Raw genomic sequence first — 10,091 nt, 5'->3', positions numbered from 1 at the left:
GTGCAAAAGTGGTGTACTGAGTGTGAGCGCTGTGTGGTTGCTAAAGCAAGACAACAAGCCTGAACCTTCATGGGAAATCTTTTAGCCACTAAGCCTTTGCAGATAATCGCCATTGACTTTACTCTCTTGGCATAACAAAAAGTAGAACCACTGCTTATCATCCAGAGGGGAACAGTCAATGGGAACGTTTCAACAGGACACTTCATGACTTGCTCAGGACCTTACCCCCTGAAAAGAAGCGTAAATGGCCCCAGTTGCTCCCTCAGCTCCTGTTCGCCTATAATACCACAGTGCACCAGTCCACACAGCACTCCCCATACGAGCTGAGAAGCCACAGTTAGTCGACCACCTACTTGGAAATACTGAAGGTAACCATGGGGACAGTCCACCGACTGATTGGGTGGTGTAACATCAAGAGTAACTGACTTCTGTCTATGCTAGTGCTAGGAGACACTTAGAAGAGGCTGCAACATATCGTAGGCATGGTGGTCCTGACACCGTGCCCATATTACCACTTAGCACTATGGGGGTATCGGGAGGGAGCCAGGCCTCGGTAACCCTGCAGTTGGAGACCCGTTGAGGGTAGCCATAGTCCACACCAGGACTAGTGCTTAGCATCACAGTGACCAGGATGGTGTCAACTCTAGCCATGACCAGCTGTCCCAGGCTCATTTGAAGGGCATACCTCCAGGTAACCCTGAAGTTGGAGACCAGCTGGGGGTAGCCGCAGCCGTGGCCTACCGGTTAGTGCTTCGGACTTGTAACTGGAGGGTTGCCGGTTCGAACCCCAATTCGAACGGCTGAAGTGCCCTTGAGCAAGGCACCTAACCCCTCACTGCTCCCCGAGTGCCGCTGTTGTAGCAGGCAGCTCATGGACTAGTGCACAGTAAAATTGACAGTGTTATTAAGTGTTAATTTTTCAGACATATTTTTCAGTGTTCATTAGTGTTAATTAGTGTAACTTCGGGAGTTGTTTGAACAAACATGTACACCCACGGTGTAATTAAAACTCACAACCTAGTGTTTTAAGTGGGTGTGAATGTACGAACTCTGGGGTGGAGTCATTTACACTTCCGGTCCTTCAGTTGAGATTTTTGAAAAGAAGATGGACGCCATTGAAGTACATCGTGGGATAGTAAAAGGTAAATTAATTTGTTCCCTATACTTCTGTAAGCTAGCATGAAAACTACGACAAATACACAATTAAGTAATGTCACATCACAGGTATATGTTTTCATACCAACGTGTTTTACCTACTATGAAATATTGGTGACGTTAGCTTGGTCGCTAGCTAGTAGCAAGGTCGCTAGCACTAGCTAGCTCAGAAAATTATTGGTAAAACATCCAGCAAGCTAACATAACTTCGGTGGGTTATAACCTTATCAAATTGAAATGGTTAAGTTTATGTTACTTTGTAATACTTAAACTGTAAACTGACATTAATATAATATTGGAGTCGACAACGTCTTAAAGTCCTTTCTGAAATTCGAAAAGGCGGTTGGAATTTGAATACCCACTGAGGGAATAGCTCTAACATGCTAACGTAGCCTAGCTCTAGCTGATTAACATTAGTTACAGCCAGAACTCCACTGTTCATAGCGATCTAACGTTAGTGTGCTGCCAAATGCTCACCTGGCACAAATGGATCTGTTGACTGACTAATTATAACAGTCTGTCGACTCATTGACGTTTGGTTGAACTGTACACTATTGCTTGGTTATAAAAAATTGCTGCTAGCTAACATTACCTGAGACCACGAGGGCATTCGTTTAACTGTTAGGCATTTGTAGCAAACAGAGGTGTAAGGTAACCGTTAGCCTGGTTGGTTTGGTGCAGTCTCCATTCTCTGTATGGCACTGGTATTAGTTTCTGTTAGAGTCTGTTGGCTTTATTTGGGTTAGATCAATTTCTTTGTTTCCTAACTTATAAAGGGTGCAGGTAAGCCAAAGAGTATAGAAGTTAGCTAGCTGATACTAATTTTAGATATTTGTAGAAATTGTGGTTCAATAGCTTGCAAGCACGTGCATAAGAATATTCAGTCCATCAGGCATAACGTTACAGCTGAGCAGAGTAAGAAATGTTTATTCTCTGAAATTATGAGCAGTTTTTTTTATGGATATGGTAAAATGGAGACGAGTTTACTGCCTAATGAAATTATTTAAGTTATTACCAGTCATGTTGCTTAAAAAGTAGGGATTATATGAACATATTTTAAGACAAAACACTTGCGGTTGAAACATTTGGTAACCTGTGGTAAATAATGTCAGAATAAAGTTTAGAAGTCCTTTGCTGGTTAGTTGATATACTGCTGATAGTCAAATCATTGTTGTTCTTGTATTGATGTAATCATTTTCTTTGTTTTAACAGGGTCAGCAAAATGCTCATCAATGTCCAGTACCATGGAGAAAAAAAAGTACCTCAAACTGCAGCCTGGTTTTCCTTTCAAAGTTTAATTGAGAAGGTGAGGTTTTATGTGGTTTAGGCAAGTCCCTCCACTTTCGGCAGCCATATTGCAACGCTTTTTTTTTTTTTCTTTTTTTCTAGCTTGTTTAGACTATGAATCAGCCTGACCTTAGGCATGTTTCTTAATGATTTCACACGCATTAAACTTTGTATCCTGGCTGGAGTTAATGCAGATCCTTATGATCCTTTTTAAGAAATACATTTGAAATCAATCAAAGTTCAAAATCCCTCTGCACAGCCCTTTTTGCAGGTGCTGATGGTGTGCAGTATAACTATTAAAAAAGTCAAAACTAGTATAAATCGCACACTGGAGGGTATATTTTGTTGACTTTATTTGGCGGAAGGCTTTAGGTTCACGTTCAAACCTGATGAAGAAAAATTGTGAAATGTGTTGTTCACGCCAAAATAAAGTGGGTATGGTTAAAAAAAAGATTTTGTCACCCTTTAGTTGAATTAAGTGAAATAAAATCGGAGACCGAATTTCTTAAAGCAGCCCTTTAAGATTCCAATTTTTTTTTTTTCTTGTTCTTCAAACAAGGCACATCAATCCACTGGTGCAAAAGAAGAGAACACCTCTGCCATAGGAGATTCAGCAGAAAAAGGCCAAACAGATGAGCATTTAAAATTAAAATATCACTAGGAGAAATCCTTGTCTGTCTCGTCTCCAAAATGCAGAAGCCTGGCTTTATGTTCCGGTAGTGTCAAATCAGTGGGCACATTCAATCTTGAAGCTCTGCACAGATCTGGCTGAACGTAAAGTATGTTTATTAGATTCAGTCAGATCTGCTTGCAGATCCAGTGCTGCAAGATCAAAATCCCACTGATTTCATGTTACTAGAACACGAAGCCAAGCAATTTGCTTCCTTCAGATACAGGTCTTGTTATAATCTCTCTGTACACTTTCCAAATTTACAATACTTCTGTTTGTCTGTAGAGACCCTCATCACACAACCACAGAAGTGTAATTATATTTTGAGCACTATCAGTGAAATTAAATAGCATTTGTTTTTGACGTTCTAGCTGCCCCTTAGCTTTCTTTGTTTGTACTCTGGATTTACACTTCTTAGGGTGCATGTAAGTTTTCTCTTTACAAGTGTATCACTGTTATTGTTTCTTTTTTTATTTGATAGATGGTCCAGGAGGTTCTGGACAAGAGTTAAATGGGAGAGGAAATAATGGAGGAGTATAGTAGAGCACCTTGACACACTGTACAAGAAGGCATCTTCTGAATATCCTGGTCCATGGGTATGTTTTGTTTTGAATAAATTAATCTAATTGTATACAACAGTTAGGTCCAGTCAAACTATTAACTCTTTTCTGACTGAACGAGAGGGATTCCATGGGTGGGGTTATCTCAGGACATCCCTACTCAGACTTTTCAGTGGTAGTGCCATTTTTACATTGATCCAATGTTATCGTTCCATTCATTCAAAGTGAGAGAACATTGTAACATAACATCACAATTGACTGTTTGAGTGAGAAAAATAGAGTGCATGTAATAGGGTGAATAATGTAATGTGAAATAAAATGAAAAATCATTATTGTGCACATATAGCCTCACACAACCTGCCTGCAGAGTGACAAGAAAACCCTAAATTAATGTATTTTAATCCAGGTATTGGGTAGTAGAATTGCTGTGTAAAAACAATATTGAACTGGTGATTGGTGGGTTGATAAATGCTATAAGGTAGAACCTTAGCTGTAGGGATATCTATTACCAACTACACAGTGGCTCCATTTTCAAAAAACTCCTGAAGACCCAGCTCTTTAGAGAACATCTCCTCTCATAGCACTACTTACAACAAGTCTTGCTGATCCTAGTACTTACCACCTGTCTTGAACTGACACTCAACTGTTTAAAAACAGCAGTCACTGATGCACTTATTCTTACTGTACTCTACTGTTTTTAAATTGTCCTAAAATTGTTGAGAGAATTGCTTGAAAGGTCTCATCTCATCGTTTTTTCATTAATTTTGCAGTGGTCTGTAGTGTTGATGAATGCCCTGTGAGCCGGTTCTGGTGAAAAAAATGCTGTCCTGCGTCTGTTTCATGCTGTTCTAGTTTGGTGGGGAAGGTGGGCGGGGAGGAACGACTGGATTTCGCCTCTAGTCATGAATATTAATGACATGCTAATGAATTCACCTCTGATTGGCTAACAGTACTGTGACGCTTCTTCCAGTGCGTCCTCATCCGATTCTGCCTGTGCTATGCTCCATATTCAACTTTACAGTGCTAAAACCTGGCTAAAACTCGAGTCAAAACTGTTGCACAAAATGTCTTCGAAGATACAACTTCATGTGTTTGATCCGAGTAGGAAGAAGAACCGCTTCCTGATCGTTTGTCGGTGAACGTTGGTTTAATAGAATGGTAACAATTGCATGTCCGCTTAAAATTTCTCCTAAAAGAGGTAAACGTTTGTGGCAATAGTCATCTTGCATTCAAGTAATAAACCGTTGGAAACGTTATAAAATAAAGACCTATTTCTTTACACAGTCAAGTCTTTGCAATCTTACTAGTAGATATTTTACTTCACAACACAGGTTATAAGCACCCTAAATGCAGTTCAGCCACTGACCTAGCCTGCTAATTGTATGCTATCGGAATAGATAGTTATGGTTTGAATTCCATGATACTATCATTGAAAGACCACTTGGTTATAGCTCAATATATATATAGATCTAAATACAAACACACTTACCTACTCCTAGCTATATTTCGCTGGAATTGCACCGGCAGAGAACGTGTGCTGCAAGACTTCTCCAGTAATGAGTATAAACTATGGCTTTGATAGTCTACATTGGCAGAAGTTGGCCTACTCAAGTTGTTTTCTGTCACGTATGACCCTTAGGAAAAAGTACTATAGGAATCTTATAGTATAAGACTACTATAGAAAAACTATAGCAGTTATAGGATATTATAGAGTTATTAGTAGTACTTCTACAGTATGTCCCAAAATACGTATTCCTATAAGATTCCTATACTACTTTTTCATAAGGGGATTGCTCATGTGGTTAGAAAAATGGGCAACACCAGTACCCCTGTTGTCTGTATGACCCTGTACCCAGGATTAGAACCAGTCTGCCTTAACATAATGTACTCCCTTCAAAATGGACTAAACATTCGACTATGACAACTATGGCCCTCTGTGAGACAGAAGATATGAAATGTAAGAAACCTTTAGCTTAAAAGGGACAAAAACTGATAACTCCTAAAACAAATATACAAAACAGGTCAATTTTCAATAAATAACTTTATTATATTTACATACAGCAGTGGTACTCAATATCAAGTGTTCCACAAGTAGATGTGGTAAAATATAATAGATGAGTTGTTTGCAATATTGAACCAACTTGTATGTAAATCCAAACAGTTCTGCAACACTGATGTAACCTATGCCAGTTTAAATCATATGAATCCTCTGACACCATAAGCAAGGTGCAAAGACAACAAGCAAGGTGGTTCAGTGAGAAGGCCTATTGTGTAATATACTGTTGAAGTAGATCTACTGTTTTTTTTTTTTTGCTAGGTGGTCCGTGAAACACTGACAAATAGTAATATTGCAGTCTATTAAAATAATGCAAACACAAAACAAGAACATCCAAACTATGCACAGAATTAACAATGTCCTCTTTTTGCCAGACGATGCAGACATCTGGCCTACAGATCCTTTGTAAGATGGTGCTGGGATTATTTAGGCAACAATTAGCTTCCAATAGGCCTAATCAATGGAAGTAGCTACACCTGGCGTGTTAATGGCCTGTAGGCTACGTTCGGGAAAATAGACCATTCCTCTAATGGATTTTACCAGAGCCCTTTCTATTAGACATTCTCTGATTTTACACGTCGCGAACAGAACACTTCAGTTACGTGCCTGGTGTAGCTTCCTGTAATATAGGCTAGCCTAAGCCTAGCTTGTACCCTTTTCATGCATGCTAACGTGAAGAATATGAACATGCTATTTTGTAACAGACGTTAGGTGGAAAAGTTTGTTTGTACTTACAGCCTGTGAGCTGGTGGTCGATCATCATGACGGTACAGAACTAGGTTTTCAGAACATCGATGCAAAACCACTTTCTAACTGTAGGCAGTCAGTGTGGTCGAAATGATTGGAACACAGAACTAATGTTGCACTACTTCGGTGGTGGTGTTCCAACGATAAATCCAACCATTTCTTCCTCAACTCATGTTTCTAAGGCAAGACATGCAACATTGATTATTCATCATTGAACATTGTTATTGCCAAAAATAACACAGGCACGATTTTTTTCCGCCATGTTAGCAACTTGCTGTTAACTCCCCTAGCCGCAAAATCTTCCAGTCTTCCTGTAGGCGGTCACAAGCCAAGGTGGGCGAGGCCATGAATAATCAGTTTCCCTTCGGCCTCATTGGGAAGGGCTCTTTCTGATTCGCTTGTTTTTCCGTGTATTTTCTTTCATTGGCTAATGCGGGCAATGGGGGTAGAAGATCATTTTCACGTACAGCATGCATATGCAACTTGGAGTGAGCTATAGTATTTCGAAAGTAACAAGTATTAAACGGTTTCTCAGTGAATGAGACCTTTAAAACTTAAACTGCTATCATGTTAGTCGCTTTGTTTAAAAATGTGTTAGCCTAATGTAATGTAATATTACTTAAGCATATTTTAGTGGCAAGAAGCGTTAAGTCTATATTTTATCCATAATCCATGTTTAATCACTCTTCCATTTTATAGCTTGTAATGTTGTCTGAATAGATCTAATATAATTTTCCTATTGTTTTTAGGATACCAGTACGAAGTCAAGGAAAAAGATATGCACTCGGCATTGTGACTGTTTCCTAATCTCAGGGATCCTTACTCCACCAATGGCTATGTAAGATTTTACTCATTTCCATTTAAGGTTATATATACAAGGATACAAGGAAGTTTATTGTCACATGCATATAGTTACTGGAAGTAAGAAATGCAGTGAAATTATGTCTGGTGTCAGCCTATTTGTGCATTAATGGGGGGCAGGGGGGGGGGGTAGGTAGTAGATTAAGTGGCAAGGGCTGCATAAAAAAAAGGTGGGGAGGATTGGGATTGGGTGGGGGCACCAACAAGGAGCACTCAAGAGCAACGGGCAAGGGAAAAACTCCCTTACCAAGGAAGAAACCTTGGGCAGATCCACGGCTCAAGGGGCTAACCCAACTACCAGGGGTCTTGGTGTGTGTGTTGGGGGATGACAGGGGAGATGGGATAGTGTGCTGTATGTGGGGAGAGGGCAGTGTGCAATATGTGTGTTGGAGAAGCTTCCTCATGAGACAATGTGCTGTGTGTATTGGGGCAGTGTGCTGTAAGTATGTAGAGGATGTGTGTTGGAGAAGATCCTGAAGACAATGTGCTGTGTGTATGTGTGAAGGGCAGTGTGCAGCAAGTATGTAGAGAGCTTACTGTAGCAAGCAGTGTGCTGTATGTATGTGAAGTGATGACAGTGATGATGTAAGTGTGTGTGTGTTGAAGGGGGTCAAGGGACTTACTATTTGCAAGCAAGTACTGTATGTAATGTATGTAGTGATGACAGTGAATGTGTGTGTGGTGATGGAGCAGTGACTGTGTGTGTAGTGTGTGTGTGTGGTGGGTAGGTGGGGGCAGTGCTGTAGTAAGTAGAGGATGTGTTGGAGAAGATCCTGAAGACAATGGTGTATGTGGGGGTGGGAGCAGGCAGTGTGCAGCAAGTATATGTAGGATTGCTGTATGTGTATGTGAAGTGATGACAGTGATGATGTAAGTGATAGGGGGTGGGGGAGCAGGCAATTAATGCAACAAGTATATAGAGGAGTGCTGTATGTATGTAAGTGATGACGTGATGATGTAAGTGTGTGTGTTGGGGATGGGGGTGGGGAGCAGTGTGCAGCAAGTATGTAGAGGAGTGCTGTATGTATGTGAAATGATGACAGGGATGATGGGGTGTGTGTTGGGGATGGGGGTGGGGTGGGGGTGGGGGGAAAAGGCTGAAACAATCAAGGACATGGGTAGATGGAGGAAAATCAAAATAATAAATAAAAAGTGTGCAAAAGTTGGAAAAGTCAGATATGTGTGTGTGTGTGTGTGTGTGTGTGTGTTGTGTTTTGGCGTGTGATGAAATAAGAAAATAAATAAAAAGGTCTGTAGCATAGGGAGAGGGATGTAAAAGTGCTAAAAATCTTGTAGGTGTGTGTGGGTGTGTGTGTGTGTGGGGGGTCATGAGTGCTGAGGAGTGAATGAGTGCAAAGTCAGTATAGTGTGAGTTCAGAGTTGGGAAATGTTTGAGAGTGCTGAGGAGTGAATGTGTGCAAAGTCAGTATAGTGTGAGTTCAGAGTTCATATAATAATAATGTTCAACTGTTGATCTGGATAATCATAGTTCTTGCCCACATTATTTTGCAGGAACACTTCTACGATGCTGGAAGAGGGACGGGCTATCTGGCATGGCGCCTAAAGCAACGAGTGTCGTGGCGTTTGGTCAAGAACAGCTCGGGAGCCTTGGAATACATGAACACCATGAGCTTTTTAAGGAGGTAGACTTTCTAATGAGGAGACACAGCACTCAAAAAATCCTCCATAGAAATGCATGGGGTTAGTTTGTAACGTATGGTGTTGTCTACATATATCACACCCCCCTCCGTGGCAAAACGTGGACATGTAAATACATTGAGCCAATCATGTGGTGTGTTGTGAAGACATTGATTGTGCCAATCATGTGTTGTGATCTTGCCGCTGGAGCAAGATTGGTGTTGTGAAGCCTGCCGAAAGTGCCCAAAATGCGTTGCAATATGGCTGCTGAGTGGAGGGACTTACCTAAAAGGACTTTGGGTATACCCACATGTAACATCACTTCATGGTGCATTATCGGTCTTGCTTATGGAAAATTGGCCCATTATTGCACATCTCTAGTAATAGGTTTGAAGCAAAACACAAGTTTGTGAAATTGTAAAAAAACTCTTGATTATATTGTTTTATTTCTTGTTTATGAAATGTTTACTCAGTGTTGCAGAGCATTTTCATGCATATGTGGTTATGGATTGTGAGGAACATTGTTTTATTGTTAAAGTCAATGATTTGTATGAGTATAAGGCCTTTGCTCAACAAAATGCTTATGGACCAAACTTTGACATATATATATTGTACCTCTGCACATTGATTTGAGCCATATCATGGCAAATGTTAATAAAAAAAGAAAAGTAATTAATTTGCTGTGGTTTGTTTAATATGTTTATTTTGATAAATATATGGCTCTAGAAACTAATTAATTACTCCAATAGAGTTAATTATGAATCACTGATGGAGTTAATGATACACTCCAATAGAGTTCATTTTAACTCTGATAGAGTTAATTATGAAACACTAGGCTAGTGTTAATACGGCAACACTATGGCAAGTGTTATTTTAACACTGTTGAGTGAGGATTGTATAAACTCTGGAATAGTGTTAAAATTAACACTCATAGAGTAAAATTAACACTGGCCGATTTACTGTGTGTGCTTCACCTCACTGTGTGTTCACTGTGTGCTGAGTGTGTTTCACTAATTCATGGATTGGGATAAATGCAGAGACCAAATTTCCCTCACGCGATCAAAAGAGTATACTATACTTATACTAGCCATATAGCTCACATCAGGACTAGCACTGA

At 40.1% G+C, this 10,091-nt stretch overlaps 1 long non-coding RNA gene across 1 annotated transcript; it reads left to right on the top strand.

Moving 5' to 3' along the window:
* Positions 1 to 3,597: 3,597 nt before the first annotated feature.
* On the top strand, positions 3,598 to 9,611 carry LOC125283939. The gene is made up of 3 exons (XR_007191821.1): positions 3,598 to 3,708; positions 7,225 to 7,313; positions 8,849 to 9,611. It is a non-coding gene; the product is annotated as an uncharacterized LOC125283939 (long non-coding RNA).
* Positions 9,612 to 10,091: the final 480 nt, after the last annotated feature.

The sequence above is a fragment of the Alosa alosa genome, chromosome 19, assembly GCF_017589495.1.
Source record: "Alosa alosa isolate M-15738 ecotype Scorff River chromosome 19, AALO_Geno_1.1, whole genome shotgun sequence".
Classification (NCBI taxonomy): Eukaryota; Metazoa; Chordata; class Actinopteri; order Clupeiformes; family Clupeidae; genus Alosa; species Alosa alosa.
Note: the sequence above shows the minus strand (reverse complement) of the source record. Positions and strands in the feature narration are given on the sequence as shown.